Here is a 4,381-nt window from a genome sequence, read left to right as displayed (position 1 = left end):
TACATGGTTATTTCCTTCCTCAATAGTCATACCACATCTAGAACATAATAGGAAATATTGAGAAGGAAACCTATTGCAATATAGAAACAAATTCTAAATAAGGAAAATTGGTTCTAACATGACCTTAAAAAAAATAACTTTCGCTGCAACTAGAGATAGCATAAAAGTAAGGAAATGCTAAGTGAGAACAACTTTTACCTAGGAGGGAGAGTGAACCCGAGGACAAGGGAGACGTTCGCAACGACGATGAAAAGGGAAGATCACTCAGTCGATGATTCGAGGAACAAAATATTACGTCTGTGATTTGGATTTATAAATAATGAGTTTTAAAATCAAAACTACTCTTATAATTTCATTAAATTTGATATAGAGGAATGATAGACATGCCCTTGCAAAAACCAATTTCATGGATGCCCTTATTGGTCCCTAGTAGGGCTACAACTAGGGTCAGGCAGGTCGGGTTTTGAAGAACCCAACCCTACCCGAGAAATATCTCGGGTCAGGTCGGGTCGGGTCGGGTTTTTTTTCAGAAAACCCACGATTCCCAAACCCGGCCCTACCCATGATAAATCTCAGGTCGGGTCGGGTCGGGTCGGGTTTTTTCACGTTGATGCAAGTTTTTAAGGAAAACTCTTGTTTAATTTTAAGCAACCCACCAATGAAGAGCTACAACCTTTCAATTCACAATCCATTTGATAATAACACAATGAAGAGCTAGAACTTTTACATCCAATCTAATTTAGACAATCTAAAGAAGTTCTCACCCAGAAAAGAAAGTCTAAAAACCCAAATTACTCAGAAAGAACATCTACTGTATTCTATATTATTACACAAATGCATACATATGTGTTACTTTAAACGAATGCAGATTACCTAAGTTGATAAGAGAAGCACAGTTTAAAATCTACACACACAACAGCAAGCACACATGGATGATTACAATTGCAGACTTTATAGAGAAAACAACAAACACCTAGCAGTCACTCTTCATAGGCCAAATCGACTCAAAACACAAGAACGAAAAAGGAGTAAGCCACTAAGCCAGGAGAGAATATACATTTGGGTACCTGCACGGCTGCACAACTGCACTACTTTCATGATCTCTTCGAGTAAAAGAAAAATTGTGTATCCGAGATTGCTTCTAAATGACCAAAAAGAAAATGAAAATTGACATTTCAGGTGAGGGGTAAAATCATCTCAAAACCAAATAAAATGGAAGAAAAGAAAAGAAAAACTCTAGAAGGAAAAGAAAAACAAACCTAAACAAAATAAAAAACCAAAAAAAGAGAAGTAGAGAACTACCCTAGAGAACTCCTTGTAGAAGGAAATGGTGATCTTCACAAACACACCAACGGTCGGATTTATAGAGGAGGAGATTTATAGAGGAAGAAGAAATCAAAGAAGGCTCTTGCAGGCCCAAAATCCACAGCAGCCATCATGTCCACCGCGGTGATCAACAAACCCTAATCGATTATTTGGTCGTGGGTTTCAACTCCTCTCTCCTTCTCTGTAATGGTCTTTTACTCTTTTCTCTCTTCTTGAAACCCAAGGGCTAAAGGGGGAATGAAGAGAAGAGGGAAAGAGGCGTGTGCGTGACTCGAGCAACTCGGGTCGTTTATTACTTTATTTCTATTTTTTAACACTTGAAGGCTTAACTTTAATGCTCTGTTTGGTTGCTTGTAGATGGCTGGGAGAATAGGAGAAAAATAAGTCAAAGAGAATTAGACAAGAATGGAAGAGAATGGAAGATGGGGAGAATATTAGGAGGGAGATTTGCGAGTAGTGTTTGGTTGCGCGAGGAAATTAGCGGAAGATATAGGGTGTCATTATCAAAATATAGGTGGAAGAGAGAGAAAAGTAAGAGAGAGAGAGAAAGGAAAAGAATAAGACAAGAATTTATCCTAATTCCCCCAACAAATTTCTCCATTTTGCTGAAAAAAGGGGAGAAGATTATGGGGAGATCCATCTCTGCCACGTAGGCGCCACCTAGGATAAAAACCAATAATGATGTCTAGAAGTTGTCTAGTGGTCAAAGGTGTAAATGACAACCAAACATGCTTTGGGGAGATCTCTGGGAGATCTCATGCATTTGAAACTCCTACAATCCCCCCAAAACAAGCAACCAAATAGAGGGAAAAAAAAATACTACGCTGACTTAAACAACTCGGGTCGGGTCGGGCCCCTTCAAACCCGGCTCGACCCGAGATTCATCCAGGTATTGGGAACCTAAACCCGACCCGACCCAAAACCCGAGAAACCTCAACACGACCCAGGCTACTTTCGGGTCTGGTCGATGTGGGTCGGGTTTTACCCGCCTCAAGTTGCAGCCGTAGTCCATAGCAAGAAAGTACACAAATTAAGCCATAAAAGAATAATATTGAAATGAAGTTTTTTTTTGATGAATAAGCAGGGGTTAGGCAGGACCCCAACCAGGCATTAGAAAAATAAAAAGAGATACAACTAGGGGGGCTGAAAAGCCAACAAAAAGGGAACAAGCTCCCAACAACAGAGAACCCAAAGAACAGAGATACGAAACATGGATAATTACAATCTAAAGTACTCACTTCCTCTCCTATCTGAGTCCAAGAGCAGAAGGAGAGCCGGGGGGGCCAGTAAAGGGGGGAGGCCTGTACCTTTGCAAGGGCAATTCCGTTTAGAAAGGAAGTCTGCTACACTATTTCCTTCTCGCCAAATGTGGGTAATCTTCCATTGGAGGCAACGGGAAAGTAACTGATGAATTTCCTGGATACGAGAAAGGCATTTCCATGGAGTTTTAGAGGTTCCATTGATAACATCCGCTACTGTCTTAGAATCTACTTCAATCCAAATATTGGTCATACCCAAAGATGCGGCCAGCCGCAGACCTTCGAGAACAGCTCTGATTTCCAGCGCAAGAATCTCCTCCTGCTCTACATTAACGGAGAACATGGATACGAGGAATCCATTATTATCCCGAATAGCACCTCCCATACCTCCCCCACCAGTGGTTAGAGATGCATCAGAGTTAATTTTGAAGGACCCTTGATCTGGTTTACTCCAACAGCAGACCTGAGGAGAACGGATTTTGGGACATAGAGTACAACCAAAGTTAGCAGCAATGGACCTGTTACTTGGGGTGTCCACATCTTCCAGATTCAAGCCAAGAATCTTTGATCTTATCAGGGATAGAGTTTCTGACAGCGGAACTGAGTTGGGCAGAAAGATATTGCGGAAGATTCTGTGATTCCGCTCCATCCAGATGTTGTAAATTGGGGCTTCAAAAGCAATGAAAGCCAATTTGGAAGATTGCCCGGCACCTTTGAATTGGTTAGCAAGCCAAATTTCTTCCTGAATAAGAGCTGGTTCAGGGTTGCGCCAGAGCTGAAGTTTCCCAAGAATTGATTTCCAAACCCATTTCGAATAACTACATTGGAAAACAAGATGGTTAATAGATTCTTGTCTTGAATTGCATAAAATACAGCTTCTGTGGACAGAAGGGTCTAGAAATGGGAGGTTATCAGTTGTGCTTAATCCATTTTTGAGAGCTTTCCAAGAGACAAGAGCGTGCCGAGGGATATGCCCGCTGAACCAAATTCGCGAAGCCCATGCCGGCTTTTCAAATTTCTGTCTAGAAACTTCCCACCCACTTTTGGTAGAGAAAATACCATTACTGTTTGGTTTCCAAATAGGAATGTTGAATGCAGAGTCATTGAAGATGGCTTCAAATAGAAGGGATTTTTCATGAGAGAGAGAGCCAAGGTTCAGAATAGGGTTCCAGGTTCCTTCATGATGCAGCTGGTCTAGAGTCTTCAAAGAAGAAAGGGAGGAATCGGTTCTGTGCCTGGAAATGACGGAAGAGATCACACCCCTCGGATGCCAAGGCTCGGTCCAAAGATCAATGGCAGCTTCATTTCCCACTAAGCAGCAGATGTGGGGTTTAGCCAGATCTCTACTCCTGATGATATTTCTAATCCCCCAGGAAGGTTTCGAAGGCAGGTTAATGGTCCAAAAATTTTTTGTTTTGATATATTTCAGAGAGAACCAGCGGGTCAAGAGGTTATTCTTCTCAGCAATGATAGACCATACCTGCTTGATTCGGAGAGAAACATTGATGTCCCTTAAAAGTCTAATTCCGGTTCCTCCTTCTCTTTTAGGCCTGCACATTTCTTCCCACGAAACTGAGTGATGCGATTTTTTTCCTTCCGAACTTCCCCAGATGAAGGACCTGAAAATTCTCTCAATCGAGTCAATTACCCCCTTGGGGATATCAAAAGCAGAAGATCAATAAATCATGAAACTGTTTAGCACAGTTTTTACAAGCTCAAAATTGAAATGAAGTTGACAACCATGACCATAAATGCACTTTGCTTCTAAGGACCAATAGAAGCACCCCGGTAATTGT

This window comes from Tasmannia lanceolata, unplaced genomic scaffold (genome assembly GCF_043159265.1).
Source record: "Tasmannia lanceolata isolate RefF3 unplaced genomic scaffold, GAP_Taslan_0.1 ptg000063l, whole genome shotgun sequence".
Classification (NCBI taxonomy): Eukaryota; Viridiplantae; Streptophyta; class Magnoliopsida; order Canellales; family Winteraceae; genus Tasmannia; species Tasmannia lanceolata.
The sequence above is the reverse complement of the archived record's forward strand: the minus strand, read 5'-3'. Positions refer to the sequence as shown.